Source organism: Geotrypetes seraphini, chromosome 2, assembly GCF_902459505.1.
Source record: "Geotrypetes seraphini chromosome 2, aGeoSer1.1, whole genome shotgun sequence".
Lineage (NCBI taxonomy): Eukaryota > Metazoa > Chordata > Amphibia > Gymnophiona > Dermophiidae > Geotrypetes > Geotrypetes seraphini.
In genome coordinates this window covers 336,340,805-336,365,017 of record NC_047085.1, presented here as the reverse complement: position 1 = coordinate 336,365,017, position 24,213 = coordinate 336,340,805, and the positions used below count along the sequence as shown (strand labels likewise).

Sequence of the window (24,213 nt, the reverse complement as noted above, 5' to 3'; positions counted from 1 at the left end):
GGCTGTGGGGGCTAAAAATGGGTTTGGAACTGGGGCTGAAAATAGGGGGCATGTGAGGAAAGGAGGCTTTAAAGGGGGTTCTTGGGAATGGACCAAGGTCCAAGCCACATTTTAGAGGCAAAAGGGGTCAAATAGGAGAAGGGAACTAGGGGCTAAAAAAAAGGGGTAGGTGGGAGAAGAGGGCTGGAGTTGGGGTCGGTATTGTAAAAAAGGAACATGTTAGAGAAAGGAGCTGGGAGCTGACAATGGGGATGTATAAGAGAAGGGGGCTGGGGGCAGAATAGGGGATATGTATGAGAAGGAGGCTGCAAAAGGGGCATGTAAGAAAAGGGGGCTGGGGCTGGAAGCTGAATGGGAAAAGATGGGAGAAGAGGGCTGTGGGGGCTAAAAATGGGTTTGGAACTGGGGCTGAAAATAGGGGGCATGTGAGGAAAGGAGGCTTTAAAGGGGGTTCTTGGGAATGGACCAAGGTCCAAGCCACATTTTAGAGGCAAAAGGGGTCAAATAGGAGAAGGGAACTAGGGGCTAAAAAAAAGGGGTAAGTGGGAGAAGAGGGCTGGAGTTGGGGTCGGTATTGTAAAAAAGGAACATGTTAGAGAAAGGAGCTGGGAGCTGACAATGGGGATGTGTAAGAGAAGGGGGCTGGGGGCAGAATAGGGGATATGTATGAGAAGGAGGCTGCAAAAGGGACATGTGAGAAAAGGGGGCTGGGGCTGAAGGCTGAAAGGGAAAAGATGGGAGAAGGGGGCTGGGGGGTAAAAGGGGTTTAGAGCTGGGGCTGAAAAAAGGGGACATGTGAGGGAAGGAGGCTTTAAAGGGGGGTTATTGGGAAAAGAGACCTGGTGTAGGAGGCTGTTAAAAGAAGACAGCTTGGGACTGCAAAAGGTGAGTTGTGAGAGAAGGGGTCTAGGTCTGGATTGGGGGGCTGAAGAGGAAGACAGGTGTGGTAAGGAGACTGGGGCTAGAACTGAGGGCTGGAAGAGCAGGTATAAGAAGGGGGTTAGGGTTTGGGGCTATAAAAAGGGAATGTGCGAGAGAAGGGAGCTGGGGATGAAAAAAGGGGGAGGTGGGAGAAGGGGGATACAAAAGGGGACATGTGAGAGAAAGGGGCTTTCGATAGGAGCTGGAAGACTAAGTGAAGATGCAGAAGCAAAGGTTGATGGGGAAAGGGGGAATGGAGAGGGAGTTCTATGGAGGTGAAGGACAGATTTTTAAGTTGGTGAAAAAAGGTGGAAATAGGGAAGGTAAAAGGGGAAATGGGAGCCTGAATATGGGGGTAAGACATAAGAAGAATAACCATACTGGATCAGACTAATCTATTCTAGCACTCGTTAATGTAATGGGCTGAAACACTAGTAGACTATAAGAGTAGCATCCAAAAAAATGGAGACAAGACCTCAGTGTCTATTAAGGGTTTAAATTAATTGCTAACCCCACATAGACTTTCCTGCTTCAATATCACAACTATTTTGAAGCAGGGTGACACATCCTTGGTCTAAAAAACTCCATCAATAATGCAAATGTCTAATTATTAAAAAATGCAGTATATAAAAGTGCAATTCTCAGTGCAAATAAATGACAGATGCAAAAAGATTATACAAAAATGTTATCTGTAAAAGTTTCCTAGTGCTGGACTTATGTTGAAGCAGAAAAAAACACCAAAAGGAGCAAATGCTTAATGCTGAGCGGTTACACCATGAGGAAGGAAGGCCAAATGATAGCGAGCATGATTAACAAATGAGATGAAGGAAGCTATTACAGCTAAAATAAAATCCTTCAGAATATGGAAGAAGGATCCGGCTGAGAATAATTGGAAACAGCATAAGGAATGGCAAATCAAATGCAAGGCACTGATAAAGGAAGGCAAAGAGAGATTTTGAAAAGAAGATTGCATCGAAGGCAAAAATACATAGGCCTACTTTTATGAAACTGCAATAGCAGTTTCTAGCACTGGGAGCCGCGCTGAATGGCCTGCGCTGCTCCCGATGCTCATTGAGTTCCTATGAGCATCGGGATCAGCGCGAGCCATTCAGCGTGGCTCCCAGCGCTAGAAACTGCTATCGCAGTTTCATAAAAGAGGGGGATAGTGAAGATGTGGGAGAGATACCAGTGCTAGAAATGGTATTCAATGCTGCTGAGTCAGAGAAGCTGAAACAAATCTCTTTAAACCTAGAAGATGTACCGTATTTTCACGCATATAACGCACGCGTTATACGCGTTTTTACCTACCGCGCATACCCCTCGCGCGTTATACGCGTGAGCGCGGTATACAAAATTTTTTTTACATAGTTCCCACCCCGCCTGACGCCCGATTCACCCCCCCCAGCAGGACCGCTTGCACCCCCACCCCGAACGACCGCTCGCACGCGCTCCCACCCGCACCCGCATCCACGATCGGAGCAAGAGGGAGCCCAAGCCCTCTTGCCCGGCCGACTCCCCAACTCCCCGACAATATCAGGCCAGGAGGGAGCCCAAACCCTCCTGGCCACGGCGACCCCCTACCCCCACCCCGCACTACATTACGGGCAGGAGGGATCCCAGGCCCTCCTGCCCTCGACGCAAACCCCCCTCCCTCCACCGACCGCCCCCCCCAAGAACCTCCGACCGCCCCCCCCCAGCCGCCCCGCGACCCCCCTGGCCGACCCCCACGACACCCCCACCCCCCTTCCCCGTACCTTTGGTAGTTGGCCGGACAGACGGGAGCCAAACCCGCCTGTCCGGCAGGCAGCCAATGACGGAATGAGGCCGGATTGGCCCATCCGTCCCAAAGCTCCGCCTACTGGTGGGGCCTAAGGCGCTTGGGCCAATCAGAATAGGCCCTGGAGCCTTAGGTCCCACCTGGGGGCGCGGCCTGAGGCACATGGGCCCAACCCGACCATATGCCTCAGGCCGCGCCCCCAGGTGGGACCTAAGGCTCCAGGGCCTATTCTGATTGGCCCACGCGCCTTAGGCCCCACCAGTAGGCGGAGCTTTGGGACGGATGGGCCAATCCGGCCTCATTCCGTCGTTGGCTGCCTGCCGGACAGGCGGGTTTGGCTCCCGTCTGTCCGGCCAACTACCAAAGGTACGGGGAAGGGGGGTGGGGGTGTCATGGGGGTCGGCCAGGGGGGTCGCGGTCGTTGGAGGGAGGGGGGTTTGCGTTGAGGGCAGGAGGGCCTGGGATCCCTCCTGCCCGTAATGTAGTGCGGGGTGGGGGTAGGGGGTCGCCGTGGTCAGGAGGGTTTGGGCTCCCTTCTGGCCCGATATTGTCGGGGAGTCGGCGGTCCTTTGGGGTGGGGGTGCGAGTGGTCCTGCCGGGGGGGGGGGATGTATCGAACGTCGAGGGGGCATCAGGCTTTCAGGATGGGGACAGACCTTCAAGGGGGACAGGCAGACCTTCAAGGGGGGACAGGACTTCAAGGGGGACAGGCAGACCGAAGGGAGTGAAAAAGCTATAAAATAAACCCACTAGCGTGTCAATGTGTTGAGAGGAAGAGGTGGTCTGGGAAATTCTGCTGAGAAAACTCCGGGTCCATTTCCACCCCCCAGTTACCCTAGTCCACTCCACTCAACTGGTCGGGGCGGGCGAAAGGACAGTCGGGCTGCATGCGCGGTATACCCGTGAGCGCGGTATACAAAAGTTTTTGTACATAAAATTGTGGTTTCTGCGCGCTATACCCGTGTGCGCGTTTTACATGGGTGCGCGTTATCTGCGTGAATATACGGTAATCAGGCAATTGAACAAATTGAAGAGTAGCAAATATCCCTGACTGGATAGTATACATCTCAGAGTACTGATAGAACTGAAAAATTAACTTGCAGAGATATTGTTAACAATATGTAATTTATCTTTAAAATCCAGAATGGTACCAGAAAATTGGAAGGTGGCCAATGTAACACCAGTTTTTAAAAAGGATTCCAGAGGTGATCTGGGAAATCATAGCCCGGTGAGCTTGCAGTCGGTGCTGGAAAATATGGTAGAGACTATTATAAAGAACAAAATTACAGAGCATATACAAAGACACGGATTAATTAGACAAAACCAACACGGCTTAAGTCAAGGAAAATCTTACCTCACCAATTATATTTCTTTTGAAGGGGTAAATAAACATGTGGATAAAAGTGAGCAGGTCAATATTGTGTATTTGGATTTCTAAAGGGACATTATAAGAAGTTTCTGAAGATTTGGGAGCCATTGACAAAATTTTGCAAAGAGTGATTAGTGATTATGCCCTTTAGTCATACATGTCAAGGGTGGATGGGTGGGAGGGTGGGTTAGAATGTATTTTTCAATTTCTCAATTTGAGTGTATTTTTTTAATATAATTGGGGGGGGGTGATATTTCTATTTGTCATAAATTATAATTGTAAATGTATTTAAGTGCTTTTATAAAGTTATATGATTATATTATATCCTGCACTTAATCATGGCTTTAAAATGAATAAAGAAATTCTTTTTTTAAAAAAAAAGCATTTGACAAAGTACCTCATGAAAGACTTCTGAAGAAATTAGAAAGTCATGGAATAGGAGGTAATATCCTATTATAGATTATGAACTGGTTAAGAGATAGAAAACAGAGTAGGGTTACATGGTCAATATTCTCAATAGAAAAGATTGGATAGTGGAGCTCCCTAGGGGGTCTGTTTTAGGACCATTGCTTTTAACATATTTATAAATAATCTAGACCTGGGAATAACTAGTGAGGTAATTAAATTTACTGATGACACAAAGTTATTCAAAGTTGTTAAATCACAATAGGATGGTGAAAAATTACAAGAGGATCTGGTGAGACTGAGCTTACCTATGACAGATGATATTTAATGTGAGCAAGTAAAGGAGTAGAGGTCTGACAACATGTCTTCCAGCCCAATGTAAAGTTTAATAAAATCAAGTCTTTTGTGTTCAATATAAAGTTTAATTAGATCAAGACTCAGCATGGAGCCTGAATCAGGAGTCACAAATTCTTATATCATTTAAAAATTAAATGATCCCAATAAGAACAGGAAAATCAATTTGAAAATCTCTCACTGTGCTTCATAAAGAAGCATCCTGCAACAGTAGGCGTCAAGTAGAATCGAAATTATAGCTATGTGATTCAAGGATCCACATTAGGAGTCACTGCTCATGAAATTGATATAGGTGTAAAAAGGATATAGGTGTAATCATTGATAATACATTGAAATCCTTTGCACAGTGTGTAGTAGCAGCTAACAAAACAAGTAGAATCCTAGGAATTATTAGGAAAGAAATGGAAAACAAAAATGAGAATGTTATAACGTTGTTGTATCGCTCCATGGTGCAATACACCTTGAATACATTGTGCACCTCAGGTTACTACATCTCAAAAAAGATGTAGAAGGACATTTTCGATATGACATCTAAATCTGAGTTAAAGATGTTCTGCGGAATACACACAAAAATCCAGAACCAATATGTCCATTATCAAAACTGCAAAACATCTATCTTATTTTTTCAAAAATGGATGTGTTTGTGCTTTGTGGCCTAGATTCTTTATAGGATGCCTGCCATGGTAAGTTTAGCTGCCGCGGCTGCAGCCATCCATCAGCCACCACCACCGTCGATCACGGCAGGAGGGATGCCCAATCCCAACTACTGGAACTCCCTCAAACCCCCCCATAGATTGCGCCACCATCGCAGCCCCCCCCCCCCCCGGACTCCCCACCTCACCTGGACCCTCCCCCTCTAACTTTGTAGGAAGGCTGGCCGGGTCTTCTGTCCAGCAAGCACACCTCCGTCTGGATGAGACAGGCCTGCCCTTTCCCGGTGCATTATGGGCAGTGAGGGGCCTAAGTGCCTGATTGGCCGAGATGCCTAAGGCCCCTATGCCAATCAGGCCCTTAGGCCCCTCCCCTGTGCATCCCACAATACACTGGGAAGTGGCAGGCCCGCCTCATTCAGACGGAGTCAGGCCCACCAGACGAACCGAGGGAAGACCCAACCGGCCTTCCTACAAGATTAGAGGGGTGTGTCCCGGGGGTTCGGGTGGTGTGGAGGGTCTGGGTGGAAGCGTGATCTATGAGGGGTGGGGGGTTCCGGCAGGAGGGACTGGGCATCCCTCCTGCTGCTTTCATTCAGGGGGGTGTCCCAAGCAGGAGGGACTGGGCATCCCTCCTGCCGTGTTCGTTTGGGGGTAGGAGACAGTCGGCCGCAGCCGCGGCCTCTAAACTTAGCATGGCAGGGAAATCTCTTGCCGCGATATGCTAAGCGGCCACATCTGCTTACAATGTAGGCCAGCATTTTGCTGGCCTAGGGAGATGCGTACAGCTATCTAGGTCCACCTAAGGCTACTTCCGGGCCAAACCACACCCGCACCTAGCCTTAGGCGGGCTTGCACGCCTCCTTAGGCTCTCGGAGGTGCCTCCAATGTAGGTGGCCTGCCTCAGGAGCTTTTTTTCTAAAAACCTGTGTCCCGATTGGCTGGTTAGACAGTGGTAGGACGACTACCACGGCCTAGAATCAGGACGTTGTTTATAGAATCTGGACCTGTGTGTCTTTTTGAACCATTTTTGAAAAAAGTGTCCATAATAAAAATGTACAGAACAAGACATTGGAATGTAGGAGGCGCCAGCATTCTTAGTAGACTGGCCACACAGACATCACAGCAGAGCAGTGGGATACCCTAGGGGGCACTACAGTGAACCTCACATAAAAAGTCCCAGGTACACATCTCACCATAGCCCTCTTATATTGTATGGTGAGTCCTCCAAAACTCACTGTACCCAACTATACACCACACCAATAGCCCTTATGTCTGCAGGTGATACCTATATGTGGGTATAGTGGGATTAGGATGAGGTTGGAAGGCTCACAAATTCTACCATAAGTGTAGTGGTTAGAGTGGAGTATGAGCTTGGCAGCACTTGATCTGCGACGAGCTTTCCAGACAAACATTAATTGTACTTTTGACTGGAGCTTAAGACCATCGCTATGGTACAGAAGACACACCTCTGGAGTCTTAGACAGTGACCTCCCCCCCTAAAAAAAAACTTCAGATGTGCACATAACGGCCAAAATTTCTATATCTGAGAAAACTTCACAATGTACATAAGTTCTGTTTGCACAGAAGCACTTCTTATAAGCATTTGACTCTCACTTTCCTTCCCATCCTGTAAAGTTCTCAAAATTCCTTCATTCTCCTCGCTGCTCCCACATACGTTAAAATCACTTCCAGTCTTCACCCAGGCAGCATCAGTAGCCTGCATTAGGGCTCTATCTCTAAACTGTTCCACCCTTCAGAAAACAGAAAGTTGTATCAGAAGAGGCAGAATAGTTCAGAGAGACAGCCCCGGTGCAGGACGCAGACAGCCTATATGTATCACTGTCACTAGCGCTGCCTGTGCGAAGACTGGAAGTTGATTTTAAGGTATGGCAGGGAGAAATGGAAAGAAGGGATTGTAAAAACTTTGTGGGGAAGGGAGAGATGCTGGACAATGGACAGTGTATGGGAGGGAGAAGGGAGGGAAATGCAGCACACTATTAATAGTAATCAACTGACACTCTGACAGAGGATTTATAAGCAACATATGCACACATCTTGAATTACTACGCCACTGTCAACATGCTTTCCATCCACAAACAGGAGTAAAGAAGAGGGAATAATTAAGGCCCTGATTAAGGCCCTAAGGCTCCTCCCTAAGGCAGCTAGGCCAACTGTAGTCTTAAGCCTCCTTCCCAGTACATTCTGAGAAGCACTGGGAGTGGCTTATGATTCTGATTGGCCAGATATCTAAGGCCACTCCCAATTTTTTCCTGCTCTGCAATCAAAACAAGTAATTAATCAAATAGAAACATACCATAATCAAGGTGGAACATAGCAACCTACTATTTGAGTGCAACCAGCTTTTATATGCTTTTGATAGGGAGAGCTATTATATCACTCTTCACCTCTGTTAGATGGGCATCCCATGAGCATTTCTTTACTTCTTGACAGCCCAAGACATGCATCTGGAGCTCCACAATATAACTGAGACCTCTGGCATACTCTGACAGGGTGGGCCATCCAGACTACTGTACCCATTTACTGGAAAGAAGATTACTGAGGTAGGAACCTAATCTTCCCTTCTAGTGCAAAGGGTATAGTAGTCTGGACTGTAGGGACATATTAAAGCAGGCTCTCAAACCTAGGGTGGGGCAGATGAGCCTACTTGAAGCACTGAGGACCTAAAAGTTGCATCCTTTTGTGCTGCCAAGTCCACTCTGTAAAACTTTGTAAAAAATATAGAGTGTGGTCCATGTAGCTACTCTACAAATCTCTTCAGGAGGTACAGCCCAGGACTATATGCATGATGAAGCCACACTTCTTGTGGCATGTGCCTTCAATGAAATCAGAGGCTATTTATCATAGCCAATGTAAGCGGAAACAAGAGCCATGTGAATCCATCTGGAAATAGTAGCCTTGGAGGTTCTTTTTCCCAGGCAACTATGGCTGGTCAATACAAAGAGATGGTCAGAGAGATGAAATGGACTCATCACCTCAAGATAACAAAGAAGAATTTTTCTGACATCAAGCAATGCCAAATTTTTATCCTGCTGTTTTCCACCTATAACTATACAAAGTAGGGTAAATATAATCAATTACTGATATTCAATTCATTAAAATGCTATACCAAGAATACCAAAACATAAAATTAATTAAACATTGAATTTATTAATTTCTTTAATTCAATTCATATCCTAAAAACTAACAAAATTTATTTCATCTACATTTAAAATCTACAATAACAAGTAATACAAAGTGCAGAGTGTTACTAATGGCAAAATCATAGGCTGGGAAAAACTACATCTACTAAAGCTTTTAAAATAGAGTCCATCAATCAATCTTCAAGGCTCTTAATGATGTTAAGTTTTGAAGCCATTCAGACGCAATAAAGCTCACTTAACTTGATGATGAATCAATTAAAGTCCCAATATCTCCTTGAGTTGTAATCCATAGACTTGACCAAGCCAGTTGTTCCTTATATACGTGATCCAATAAGAAATGCTTAATCAGTTCTGAGGTTCTCTCTTCTTAATCCTTATTGTTTTCCAGTTTTAGTTACTTATATTGTTCAATCAGCATAAGCCTCCAACTCCAGCTGAGTTTCAGCTGAGTCCATCATCAGGGAGGTTGAAGATATAAGTACTGAAATTACTTCTGATACAGATCTCTGGCTGAGAGTTCTTGCTGGGAAACATCTAGTAGCTTTGTGTTTGTTTCCACCTATAGCCAAAAATGCCGGCAGCTGGACTTCCTGATTCATATGGAATGCCAACATCACTCCGCATGCAAAGGAAAATATGTGGACTGGTTCTTAGAACTGCTTTTTTTTTTTTTTATACGCTTTATTGCTGTTGGCTTTTTTGGCGAACTTGATACACACAGGCATCCCGTCGAGATTCTTCAAAATTTTTTTTGTGGCATTTTTTAGCCCCCCTATTTTACCATGGACCCCTGACGAAGGTTTGTCCGAAACACGGACCTTGTCGGGTCCCTTTATTGGTAAAAGGGTTTTATATATTGTGTTCTTGTCATATTAAAATTTGCCTGCATCGTGTACACAGTCTGCAGTTTTGTTTTGGTTGCTCTTAGAACTGCTTAACAGAGAAATTTGAGCTGTGGAATTCTGAGGGATCCAAATTTAACTCCCACAGGGAAACCATGAGAACTTCCATTAAATCCAAAGGTTTAAAAAATCTGCACAGTGTCTGGTTCTCTTCTTGGTCTAGGGCTGTCACAGACTTCTGGCTATGAGTGCCTGCCTGCGACCCAGACTCATTATGGGAGAAGGGCATCAAGCCCGACTCCCCATCATCCCAATCTTTCTCATATCAGACCTCTGGATATTAAACATAGAAACATGACGGCAGATAAAGGCCAAATGGCCTATCTAGTCTGCCCATCCGCAGTAACCATTATCTCTTTCTCTGCAGTGGAACCGAGCTTTGTGCAGGGGAACCCCCCTGAACCAGCACCTGTTAAACTCCAGATGCTGGTGCTCCTTTAAACTTCTGATAAACTTCAAACATTAAACTCACAAAATCAGAGTCAAAACCCTGCACTGGATCTATAGAGGACCTTTGCAGGGCCACATCCTGTCTCCTTATGGGTTCAGAGGCGTTTGCGCACTTGCATTTTACGAACGACGCCAGGTCAACCTCAAGAAGCTCTAGAAGGGATTTCTGACCCAACAACCAAGCTTTCTGACTCCAGCCCTTTGGAGAGACCAGATGGTGCTAAGCTCAGTGTTCCCACCCCACCCCCCTCATGTGCCCTGCACCACACGGACACTCAACTAGCTATCTAATATAAATTTGGCATGATAAAGGGGTAAAACAGCCCGAGGAATCCATTTCTAATGATTTTGAGTAAAATAGAGGTGTTTTTGAGGGAGATTGAAATGGATTGAAAAATCCAAGATGGCCACTGTAACTGCAATTTTGCACCAAAAAACAGCCCAAGAAAGTGTCCGTGCATGCATGGACATCGACATGATGACATTGCATATGCATGTGACATCATCATTTCAACATCTGTGCACTTCAGGATGCCCTCCACCCATGGCCCTGAATTTAGCGTGCCACAGCTTTAAAAAGTTTGCAGGGCACACCTTGATATTCAACATTCTAAGAGCACAGAGAAGAAAGTATATTAATGTTATACCCTCAATAAAATTACAGCTAATCATGATAGAATACGTTTCACTAGATGCAGATACAACTCAAAGAACATTAGAGCCAATATTCAGCACTATTTCGATGGCAGGGAACAGCTCTCACTCATCTAAACATCACATAGTCTGCTATCTGATGATATTCAGCAGGGGATAGCTATCTATCTCACACTGATTATTCTGCTTAGCAGACTGGCCGTTGATTGGCTATTTTATACAACATAGCTGGTCACCGCCAATATTTAGCAGCTCACCGGCTAAGTTTGGAGGCCAAAGACATCCACTTATATACATCGGAAATTCAAAAGCCAGTGGCAGGATTCAATGCCGGCATTGAATGTCTGATATTGCCACTATCTGCAGGAGTTTACTGGCAATCTTCAGTGGTCTGAATATGAGCCTGACTGAAATTGGTAATTAATTGAAGCAATTTTGTTGTTCCTTTGAAGAGGCTCTTGTTGATTGCTTTCAGATTTTCAGCACAAAATAGCTTTGTTTTTGTTTTATATACTACAGTACATGCACTCATTAACAAAATAAAATGAATCAAACCTCAAAACATATGGGCTTTGAGAGTTTTTCTTTTTAACTGCAGTACATGATGTCCATAAAACTATCAAGGACATTATTAACAGGATGATCTAATCGCCCTTGGAGTGTTTGGACTTCAGGAGGTGAAGAACAGTTGGATATCAGGTTTTCTCAAATGTTTGCTATTAAAAGAGGGGATATTCTGCTACTATTTAGTTTATTTTCAAACTAGCTAAAAAGTATCCACAAGGAATCAAACCTGATTTAAGTAGGGATAAGTTTGTTCTGAACACAGCAGTAGATGCACATCAGGCACCCCAAAAACTGTTGAATTCTCAAGAGTATGTTTGGCTAGACTTCTTTATATTCTGTATTTCTGGGGGTTTGGGTGGCAGCTAAGCAGCCTCTGGAATTGAACTGCAAGTATCCAACATTTTGGTACCAATGCTGGATGGTCACAGCAATGAGTGTCCAGTAATCAATAAATGACCAAAGAGAGCCAGACTTCTTGGACATGAAAAAGATTGGGGCTCCTGCTAAAGAAGTCTTCATCTTATAAAACTCTTCCTTGGATTTTCCTCCAAATATATCCTTGGGACTTTAAGCTGTGATTCTGGGGGAACAGATTCTGCCAAATGGGACTTCTGTTCTAGGCTGCAAGTCTGTTAGGCAATGGGCTGCTGAAAGGTCACGGGGGTGCCCATGTGTGGCTCTAATACCGCATTTATTTTTCTGAAGGATGCCAGTTTCCTCATCGGTGGCTGCACATCCCTGTACTTTTTTTTTTTTAGAAGCACCCTTTGGGACATCCTCCCTGGTTTCTAGATTAGGCAAATAGTTTTTTGGGCCAAAAATGATCTAGTGAGCTCTCCGCTGGATATGAATTCACGCTGTTCTAACTTGGACATCTCCAAGGTTATGGAAAAATGTGGTATACAGATCAAATTAAGTTGTATCGCCTCCTGGCAATCCTGGCTCAAAGTCACCATAAGAGGTTCAGTTTTTTTGAATAATGAGGCCCAGTTACAGAGGTGAACCATCAGTGGTTTCCACAACGACAGTCACACCCTTCTCTCAAACGGGAACTTGATTCTGCACAGCAAAGTTAAGATGCATGAAGCAGACTGAGGAACGTCATCGCTCCACCTAAACTTATTTGCTCCACTTCATCAATGACGTTGAAACCGTGGATTGAAGACAAGTTTTATTTTTATTTTTTCTTTCCAACTTATGAATTATCTTTAATCTTATCTTCTGTTTTGCCTTTTGTCCTTGTTTTGTTCTATTCCTATCACTTAAATTTCTCCAGAGCTCTATTGTTCAACGGTTCCCCCATCTGCATCTATTCCTTTCTCTCCTCTCTTCTACCTTCCAAAATATTTAGATCAAGCTGTATTGTTAAAATGTTTATTTTATTTTTTCTCCTATCTCTACCTTTCACTTCTTTATTACCCTTCAGGTACTTTAGTTAGATTGTGAGCCTTCGGGACAGTAAGGGAATTTTTTAAGTACCTTTTCTTATTTATAATCTTAATGTAGATTTTCTGTAAACCGCTTAGAACCTAACGGATGTAGCGGTATATAAGAAATAAATTACATTACATTACATCCAGAGTCAATCTTGGTAAGAACATAAGAATAGCCTTACTGGGTCAGACCAATGGTCCAGCAAGCCCAGTAGCCCATTCTCACGGTGGCCAATCCAAGGAGTAGCAATATTCCATGCTACCGATCCAGGGCAAGCAGAGGCTTCCCCCATGTCGTAATAACAGACTATGGACTAGGGGGCATGCGATGAAGCTACTAAGTAATAGATTTAAAACAAACCAGAGAAAATATTTATTTACATGTGTAATTAAACTCTGGAATTTGTTGCCAGAGAATATGGTGAGATCAGTTAGCTTAGCGGGATTTTAAAGAGGCTTGGATAATTTCCTAAAAGAGAAGTCCATAGGCCATTACTGAGATGGCTTGAGGAAATCCACTGCTTATTCCTAGGATACGCAGCGTAAAATCTGCTTTACTACTTGGGATCTAGCTAGGTACTTAGGACCTGAGTTGGCCACTATTGGAAACAGGATACTGGGCTTGATGGACCTTTGTTCTGTCCCAGTATGGCAATTCTTATGTTCTTAAGAAGAGAATGACATGGATATGTTTTTTTTTTCGCTCCAGTATCCATTTTGTGCTGGAACCGTCGGCTCGCATTCATTGATTGCATAGGCTTTTGTTCATTATCAATTTAAATTGCAGTTTGTCTTAAAACCTTATCAACCATGGACCCCTGAGGAAGGGGTGTTTACCAAAACACGGACCGTGTTGGGTCCCATGGTTTGTAAAAAGGTGATACTATTGACCGCATTTAATATTTGATATAATGAACCTAGCCTGCATTTTGTACATGTTGTCTGCAGTTTTTTCTGGTTTGTTGTTCCTGTACTGCAGTCTTCGTTGGATTTTCCTTTTGTTGTTTGCCTTATTTGCCCTTCAATCAATGATCTGACACAATGTCAAAGGCATAGAATTTCATTTCTGCAAATTGGCCCTTAACGAAATAAGATAACACTCTTTTCAGTTACAGTGGCAAAATAGCACTCAGAATTTAGGAAGTTGGTTGGTTGGGCAGAGAACTTTTCAGCACCCTCTTATATTATAAGGCACCTAACTTAAGCACACTCATTTAGGCCCAGAAAACCCTGGCGTAAATAGGGTGTGCCTAAGATTAGGACGCCTATCAACGCCTAAGCCCACTAAGCGCAATTCTATAAAGTGTGCCTGCCTTTTATCGAATCATGCTTAAGCACCACACTACTCAGCACTTTAGGTGTCATTTATAGAATTGGAGTCCTTGTGTAAGTTTTTTAAAATTTATTTTTTCCTGTTTTTGTGTACTTTTTCTATTTTTCAGACAAGAAGTCTCCTTGCATAGACTGTCTATTAGTTTTTGGAGATAAAGTTGAGAACATTGTTTTGATCATTTTAAGCCGGCAGCATTCTTATTAATTATAATGACTCCTTATTTCTCTATTCTCAAAGGTTCAGCAGCTACATATGAGGAACAAATTTACCATCTTATTACAGTTTGATCTGTCAGCAGCGTTTGATGTTGTTCATCACGACATCGTGACTTACCTGCTTTCAGAGATCTAGATCATTCAGTTTTACGCTGGTTTTCTAACTTTTTATGATTACGTTCGCACATTTTTAACATGGATGCTATAATCTCATCCCCTTGGAAGCTGTTGTGTGGAGTACCACAGGGTTCGCCTTTATCTCCCATCCTTTTCAATATTTATATGACTACTTTGAAATACATCGATCTTTGAATCCCTTTACATTTATGCAGACAATATTTTCATCCTCCTCGAGGCAGATTCAAACCTTTCAAATCTGTCTTCGGACATAATTCATTGTATAACAAAACTAAAAGTTTGGGGATTCTCTGTTCAAATGAAATTAAATGAAGCCAAAACTAAACTCTTATGGTTCAGCCCAAAACTGGATATCTCCCTCTTCTGTTTCCTTGCGTCATGTATTGCTCATCAAATTGACTTTTCCTACAAAATTTTGGATATCATCTTAGACTCAAACCTCTCAATGAACAAATGAACTCTTTAGTAAAAAAAAAAAAAAAAAACTTTTTCAGCCTTCACATGTTGAGGAGAGTCAGGTCTTGTTTTCATCAGCAGCGTTTCTCTGTTCTAGTTCAATCTATCATCCTTTCTCGGTTCGATTATTGTAATTCAATCTTTTTGAGTCTAACCAAAACCAGCTTGCAGAGGCTCCAGTTGATTCAGAATACTGCGGATAGGTTGATTTTCAGCAAGGGTAAATTTGAACGTGTATCTCCACTAATGGCCAAACTTCATTGGCTTCCGATATTCTCCAGGATGCTCTTCAAATGTTCCTGATTCTATTTGGCATATGTTCTTCACTTGTACCTCTTTCCTGGAACTTTCAAATATTGAGACTTGTTAGGACCACACAAAAACTCAAACTGGCTTTTTCTTCTCTTAAAGCAGGGGTGTCAAAGTCCCTCCTCGAGGGCCGCAATCCAGTTGGGTTTTCAGGATTTCCCCAATGAATATGCATGAGATCTATTAGCATACAATGAAAGCTGTGCATGCAAATAGATCTCACGCATATTCATTGGGGAAATCCTGAAAACCCGACTGGATTGCGGCCCTCGAGGAGGGACTTTGACACCCCTGCCTTAAAGGAATTGTTTTTACTGGTACATTAGGGAAAGCCTATTCTTTCAAACTAACAGAAATATGGAATGATATGCCTCTAAGGTTAAGAGAATTAGGTTAATTTCAACTTTTTCATAAAAACTTAAAAACATGGTTATTCTCTAAATTGTAAACTCATGTTTTTTTAACTGATGTTAACAGTTGAGCTTTATTAAATGAAGATGACACGGTCTACAAATCTGTTTTAGTGTGTGTGTATATATACACCTTTCCAGTTTTAAATGGCGTTCTTTTCACTATTTTAACTTGTTTATTATGTTAACCGTTTTGATCCTAACTGGCTGTTTAAGCAGTATATAAAGAATTTTAATAAACATAAACATAAAAAACTCTAGAGTAAAAGACAGGAGAAGGAGTGACATGGGGAACTCCCTGAAACCAAGATTCTGAGCTGCTCATAGAAAATTATAACAGTCAATAATGAAACTGACTAAAAACCTCAAGAAAAGGGATTTTAGGGGAGGGGGGCCAAGGCCCTTGCTATAGAAACAGTTATAGACAACTTTTGAAGACACCCCCCCCCCCCCAGATTTTTCCCACAGGCTGTCACAGTCTTAATCACAGACCATATGCTGGAGAAATGTAGCAGTTCTAGGAGAGGTCTTCTGCTTCCAGTCACTTCTCTGGGATCTTAGGGCTGCCGGTCAGACCTCCAAGGACTGACCCTCAACCCATCCCCAGACCTCTCATGAAAAAGAGGGGAGATGAAACACAGCTGCTACCATGAGCATCCCGAAGGAACACTATTAACGCCTAAACTAGGGTTACCAGATGTCCAGATTTACCCGGACTTGCTCTCTTTTTAGAGGGCATGTCTGGGTGTCCAGACGGCTTTTCAAAACCCAGCACTTTGTCCGGGTTTTGAAAAGCTTCTTCTTTGGGACTGTTGTCAGGATGGCATCCGTGCATGTGCAAATGCAATGCAGTAATGTCATACATAAATGTGTGCGTGATGTCATCGCATTGCATCAGTGTATGCGTGGATGCCTGACCGACCGACGAGAACAGATTAAGGGGGCAGGGGTGGGGTGTGAGGTGGGATTTTATTTAACTAAAATCTGGTAACCCTAACCTAACCATCCTGCGCTCCAGCCCCTGAGTAAGTCAAAGGGGTGAGCAAACACCAGTGGAATCGACCCTGAGCTTCACTAAATTTCAACAAGCTGGCTGAAACAGCTTCCCAAAGGATACACCCACCAGCTGCAAATTTAAAATCTGCTCCTCTCCACGCAGGCAGAGTTGACCCTTATCAAAAGGGATCTTTGATTTCATGAAAAAGACTGACTACAACGATCAGATCAGATCAGATCAGATCAGAAGATATCTTTCATGATCGTGTGCAAAAAGAGAAACTGAAGAAGGCAGCATACTCCTGGGAGAAGGAGGAGGTTTCAAAAGCTGAGATTGACATCTTTCTGCAGTATGCTCGTGAGAATGGACAGAGTACCGTAAGGTTCAGCATACCACTCTATTGCACTGGAAAGAGGTATTAGGGTCTGAGGACCAATTTTGAGGCAAAATTAGGTGTTTTAAGGGAGATTTGGAACTTAGAAAAAAAAAATCAGGAAATCCAAGATGGCTGCTGCAGCAGTGTTTTGGCACGAAGAAACTGCTTTAAAACGCTTCAGAGCTGACCAAAAATAACTAAAAATAGGATATTAGAGGTAGGAACAAAGCTGTAGCTGCAAAAACAGTCAAAACTCAATTTATATGCCACGCCCCCCCCCCCTTGATTTTCCCCTTAGGCTGTCACAGCCTGTACTCACAGATCATATGCCAGGAAAAAGGTGCTACAACCTGCTTTAGCTCCTTGAAAGAGTAGCCGAATCTGGAGGGATTTTCTCCTCAATTTACTAGTTAACAATCACACCAAGATCTTTGTGCTGCCAGTCGGACCTTAATCAGATTGAACCTCCACCCCACCCCACCCCCTACCGGGTCTCAACGAATGCCAAAAGAAGAGGAGGCGAAACTGAAGCTGGTACCGTGAGCACCACAAAGGATACTATTGATGCCTAACATCCTGCGCTCAAGCTCCTGACCAAGTAAAGGAAGTGAGTAAATGCTGAGGACCCAGAACCCTTAGCTCCACAAATATTCAGCAGGCTGGCTGAATAGGTCCTTGAAGGATGCACCTGCCAGCTGCAGACAGATTCTGCTCCTTTCCAAGCATGCACATCCAATCCTGGAGCTGGGTAAAAACCACAAACCACCAAAAAGAGACAGCAAAAACATTGTAAATAAATAAATGGAGCAGATTAGAACAACACCTTCATGCTCGCCTGCAGAAGGCAGAACTTAAGAGGGCTGCAGAGACTGGGGAGAAGGAGGAGGAGCTTGCAAGCATACATGGACAACCCTACGGTTCAGCATACCATTCCTATTGCTAGAAGTTAGGATTTTGTTCAGATTTTGTATTTCACAATGCTCCTGGAAGTGGAGAGATTTATGTTGCTACACCTCAGATGGCATGAGAATAAGATTTTTTTTTTTTTTTAATGGTGACTTCCATTAAGAAATTTTCTAGTGCTGATCTGCTTCAGTTGTTGGGGGAGAGGTAAGATTTTTGTGGATGTAGAACATGTGTACATTTAACTCATAAGAACTGCTATACTGTGTCAGGGTCATGGGTATAATGTATCACATATGAGCATTACCGTCAAGTGTGAACGAAGGAAAAAAGGTTGAGCCTCAGTAGCATTTAGAAGTAAAACAACATGCAGATCATTCCAAATAAATACCCTGGATACACCATTAGCATGATTTAGTGATTTTGTATATTTCTACTCAGGTTTTTGTCTAAAATGTATTTTAGAAACATTACTACAGATGCAGAGACCCTAATCTATCAGATGGAAGGTTGGGAAGCATGATCCTAATTGCCTAGGGGCCCAGATCCCTGTCAGTCCATCTCTGATCTATAATGACCCCCGAATAGTGCACAAATTCATACTTGCCCAAAGAATGTATACACACATGCATGTATTCTAGGTGGATCACTTATTAATGGATGGGCCCATTTTACTTTACTGGGCCTTGCAGTTGATAGTACATCCTAATACACAGTGTACCTAGTGTACGCAGTTGGTAAATGATCCTTATCTGTATATTTGTGTTTTGTTTTTTTTAAAAATACAGACATCACAGATCCACACAAAATTATGCCCCTGGCACATGTACTTATGTGTACTGGGCTGGACAGTTCTCTAAGATCCCATGGTGTGTCTAAAACAAGAAGGAACAGTCTCCCGGAAGAGGTGGTGGAAACAGACTGTGTCTGAATTCAAGAGGGCCTGGGATAGGCACGTGGGATCTCTCAGAGAGAGAAAGAGATAATTGTTACTGCGGATGGGCAGACTAGATGGGCCATTTGGCCTTTATCTGCCGTCATGTTTCTATGGCAAGCAAACAGATGAGAGAACCTATTTTAAAAATGTGTATTTTGTTAAGTGTATCACCATCTGTTAAGACAAAAGGAAACTGAAATTTGCTGGGGTTTATTTTTGGCACAGCCAATATATTGCTGACAGACTGCTATAGTTTCCAACATTCACCAATGCTGCAGTTCCTCATCTGTGCATAGCCACCAGTATGATATGTAACAGCCCTGTTTTAATTAACTGCAGTCTAATCAGTAGATTAGGCTCTCAAAGACAGTTTAACTACCTAAACTTTAATGCATGCTAATTTTAACAATAAATTTAAGGTTTTTTTAAAAGGATAGGATTGAAATGTGCTTGAATTGCATTAATACTGCTTAAATAGAATCTAAGACATTTTAATGGTTACAGCTTGGTCTGGAAATAAACAGTAATCAACGGTGTTGAATCATTTCATCTTTAAGTAAGCAAAGAACAAAGTATAACAAGTACCCGTAACAAAATAAATCCTGTAAACCACAAAGAACATTGCCACTAAAGACATAAACCTAAGCACATGTATAGCCAAGAGCTGAAATGGTTAATTTTGGATTTGTTATGTACCTCAAACATTGCTCTAAGCCTCAGTTAAAAGGCACCAAATGTTTCAGAGATGATAGAAAAGCCAGTGTGCTTTTGTCATGCTTCAGTGTTTATAAAAGAAATACAAAAGAAGATATTGTTAAATGTAAACTCTGTATTATGACAGATCAAACTAAAAGTTAAAAAAAATCTAAGTTAATTTCCAATACAGAAATGATGTTTCCTTTTTTGACCATTTTAAATGTGAAGTCAAATGGAAGGTACTGTACTGAATGAGAAGGAAGGGATGGGCTGAGAAGGTATCAGTATAGAGAGAGGGGATAAGGAGAAAAAGTGTCTGGGCTTCTCTCCTGCTGGGCAAATTTGGGAGGGGGGAGGGGTGGTACAATTAGAGACTGTTTGGGTGGGCGTAGAAGTACAAGTAGTTCAAGCAGTTGTACAAACGATAGAACAAGATGTGATTGCTTGGGAGGGTGCAGTGGGTTAGATTGAAAGTGGGGAAGATTGAGGAGTCGCTTCTGAGTCGCTTTGCAAAGGCGCGCGCCTTTGACTTACACCTTAGACGGCACGCCGAACGGCTGTGCATCGTTAGGCGCTGAGCTTTTTTAACTGGCACAGCGGGTGGAGGGGCAGAGTGTGCTCCCACGCGCAAGTAGGGCCCAAAGGGCAGGCTCAATGCTCATTCATGCCTGCCCTTCGAACCCCAATATACCACCAAAACTGTAATAGGTACACCTGCAGGGCTCAGTCAATCCTTCATTTGGGGTGAGAAGGAGGGGAAATTAGAGGACCAGAGGGCACCTATAACTCTTATTCAACACTGAATATCTGGCCCGGCACTGAATATCTGTGGCTAATTCTATCCACCATAACTAAGGACATGGTTTTCCACTCCATCTGTGTTAGTGGCCTCTCCAAATCTCCCTCCCTTGCCCCCATATACTGCAAGCACTCCCTCCAAATAGGGATCCAGTTTCAATTTCATTGGTATGCTGTTTTGTTGTACTCGCTATCAGCTACTGGCTTGCTGTTTTCAAGAGAACTGATTTCAGAACACTTGGAACAATATATCTATGGTTTTATGACTTAACTGCAAGACTCCTGAGGCAGACCTTTTTGGGCCGAAACATGATCGTGTCGAGTCTGATATTAAATGAAAGGATCGAGCACCATCTAGTCTCCTTCATTGTGGCCTTTGTGCTTTTCACCGTTGTGAAGGCAGTTTCTCCTTTATCTTGTGTACCAGTTCTTGTGTTTCTGCTCAAATGTCGTCCACTCCCCGTTGTGCTTGTTACTGTGTCTTCACACATATCCACTCAAGCCTCCACCACATCAGTTTGAGAACTCATATCAGAGAAGTCAAACTTAAGCTCCTAGAAGGCTTCCTTCACTTGCGTGGCCACAGCAGAGATTTATCATTTTACCGCCGAAGTCCATTCTCACATATCCGTATTAATCAGAACCTCAATTCTCTCTCCCTTCATTAGCACTGTTGTCCCTGTTCCATCGTTGGCCCTGTTGGGGAGGAATGGCCTGCAAATTCCTCAGCTGAACTCCTACCATGTGGCTGCTGACCCACCATTCTCTTGGGTGCCCTACCCAGCATTTTATCTCCATCGGGGTGTTGTTTTTTTTATTAGACAACATCCACCCTTCACCTTTGGGATGAGCTCCGGGTGATACTATTCTACTGGGAAACCTTGCAGCTAAACAAGGCATTCACAAATTAGGCTACCATCATCCAAAGTGATGTCATTTTCTCTCCAGATTTTTTTTTTTTTACCTCTGTCTGTATATAGTTGATGCTGAGAACTGTCCCATTGTCTTGCGTGAAGAATCCAAATTTAAGTAAGCCCTTTGCTTTAGAACTTAAATTGTGGCCTGCACTGCTGTCTACTTCCCAACTCTGCCTATGGACTGTATTGCTACTAACTACATGTTACTGTCAGAAGGTATTTTCAGTGGCACTGTGTGGTTAAGTGCCATTGAATATTTACGGACAACTTGCTAAGCAGGGTCTAATCAGGCTCCTCTTAAATTCCATCAAATTCTTACCCTATTGAAAATTACCCGACGAAAACTACGCAAACAATTTTATTTCTTCTTTTTTTTTTACTTTATTTAGTTTTTAATGCCAACAAAAAAGTGCAATACAATTTATATACAAATAATGATAATCAACCAAGAACTTATAATCAATCAGTATCTATACAAAAGATAAAAATTCCCTCTCCCCATCCATCATTACCATTAAGAATAATACGAAAACAAAAGATATACCCCCCTCCCGCTCCCCCCCCCCACCCCCACTCCCGGATGTGTGGGTGAAAAAACAACGGAAAATAAAGATAAAGATAAAGGACAACTATAACAAATCTACAAAAGACGTCAATGGACCACAAACTAATTTGAATATCTTATTATGCCCCAGCATGTCAGCATTCATTTTCTCATATTTATAAGTTAAACATAAGCTCTCCCATCAAAAAAGGAAAACTAAGGTGATCCCAATTCTTCCAATTGCGAATAATCATTTGCATGGCTATCCCGGTCATAATTAGGAAAATCCGGCATTTATAGCGGTCCATGGGGGGCTTAATATGCAATAACATTCCACATATAACTACCTCATACGTCAATGGAATTGATGCCTCCAGTATAGTATTAATCTGTCCCCATATTGACTTCCGAAAGTTAAATATCAATTTTATTTCTTCAATTTAGTGTATACAATTGGTTTTTTGAAAATTTGTGAGTATACTTTAAAAAATCCAAAAGTATGCACATAAGTCCAAACTCTTCCCTAACAGTCATCTCTCAACTACCTCTGTGCGTCATAGGTAAAAATCTGAGAGAAACAGCTTTATATATATATATATATATATATATATACTTTTATTAGAAAAAAGTCTAGGCAATTTCAAAAACAAGCCACTGCTGTACCTAAACCTGTCTTATGCCTATGAATGACTTTAAAAATTATCCCTTAGATATGCAGTTTCAGATTCCCAGAGCAATTCTAGACCAGAATAAAACATTAGCTTTCATACGTATTTAACAGTCATGCAGAGTCTACAAAGAAATCCTACTCTTATATCATTGTCTGCTATGAATTAGAAAATACATATTTGGGGAAATGAAATATTGTTTCTTAACAAGCAACTTGCCATCATACACATTTAAAATATAATAAAATGCATCTGGACATCTCTTAATGGCCAGCCTTTTGCAATGCAGATTTTGTTATGTAAGTCAAAGGGCGTTTTTCTTCTACTCTGACACCACCATGCAAACCAAGCTATTTTATTATTGTGGTTTGCCTGCAAGTGTAGCATGTGCCTATACTGAAGCCAATGATAGTTTTACACAGAGGTTACTACTGCAATCCTTTATTTTATGTTTGCCACATTTCCCTCAAAATGAGAACTTCCCTATCAACTGTTCCGCTACAACTCCATAATCCCTCTGCTATATTTCAGATTACTTTAAAAAATTTCTATTTGAACATGAAGTTAAATCTAGTGTTCTGTTCTTTGAATTTCCATCTATTGTGCATAGTTACCATTAGAGCAAGCCAGTTCATTTAGGAGCCAAATGTGATTATATAATAAGAATACCACACTGACTCACTATAAATTCCAACAGCTGGCAAGCAGGGGTAGGGTTAATAAGAAGGAAAATGTGGAAGAAGCTATTGAAAGCAAAAAAAAAAAAAAAAAAAAAAAGTTTCATAAAAGTGAGTAATATAGCCATGGCCATTTTGATCCAAATAAAGCTGGGGCAAGTAGTTTTCAGTAGGATAAAGCAAGCTGAGGGAGATTGTATTAAATAAGATAAATGTTTAGTAATATAGTAGGGAATTAACCCTTTCAGGACCATAAGGATCGTAGGCCAATTTTTGTGGTTTTGATGACATTTTTATGGTAAAAAGGGCTTGCAGATGCCAAAAAATTGATTTTTTTGTGTGAAATATCATTATTTTTTTTAAAAAAAATCAAACTTCTGGCTTATGGACAGTGTGGCAAGTGAATCTTCTCGTCAATCTGGCAACGACGCTAATGAATGAATGTCGGAACCAGTTTGTTTACATAAAGGCAGTATCATATGGAATCCGTACATATCAAATTTAGAACTGTAGACTATCCCAATCAAAATTTATAGGATTTTAAAGTTATGGGACAAATATGTCCCTTGGTCCTGAAAGGGTTAATTGTTTCTGTTGTGTTTTAGGGGAGATCCTTGATAAAGCCATTTATTGACGAAACATGTTGGACATATCCTCCCTAGCTGATGGATTCTTTAAGATAAGTAAAATGTTTCAGCAAAAATGAAGGATTTATTTATTGGAAGTACAGTTAAACCTTGGTTTGCGAACACAATTCGTTCCAGAAGCATGCTTGTAATCCAAAGTACTTGTATATCAAAGCAAATTTCCCCATAGGAAATAATAGATACTCAGATGATTTGTTCCACAACCCAAAAACTTTAATACAAAATACTATACATACTTGCATTGCAAGACCTCCTCATTTAGAATAGTGACACAGCATCAGCAAGAGAAGAACCATTGGCTCAATTGTGATGATGTGACGCGTGTATATTGTATGTACTTGTATTGTAAGACTTTGCTTGTTTAGAACAGTTACTACACTCTTGCAGTGTCAGAGAGAGAAGAATCATTGGCTCAGTTGTGATGTGTGTACACTGTATCTACTTGTATTGCAAAACATTGCTTGTATATCTTTAAAATTTAATTAAATGTTTTGCTTGTCTTGCAAAACACTTGCAAACAAGTTACTTGCAATCCAAGGTTTTACT

General features: G+C 42.3%; 1 protein-coding gene across 10 annotated transcripts in view; it reads right to left on the bottom strand.

The window, feature by feature from the left end:
* Positions 1–24,213, bottom strand: part of SUGCT (succinyl-CoA:glutarate-CoA transferase) — a 965,969-nt gene that overhangs the window by 397,666 nt on the left and 544,090 nt on the right. The window lies entirely within an intron of this gene.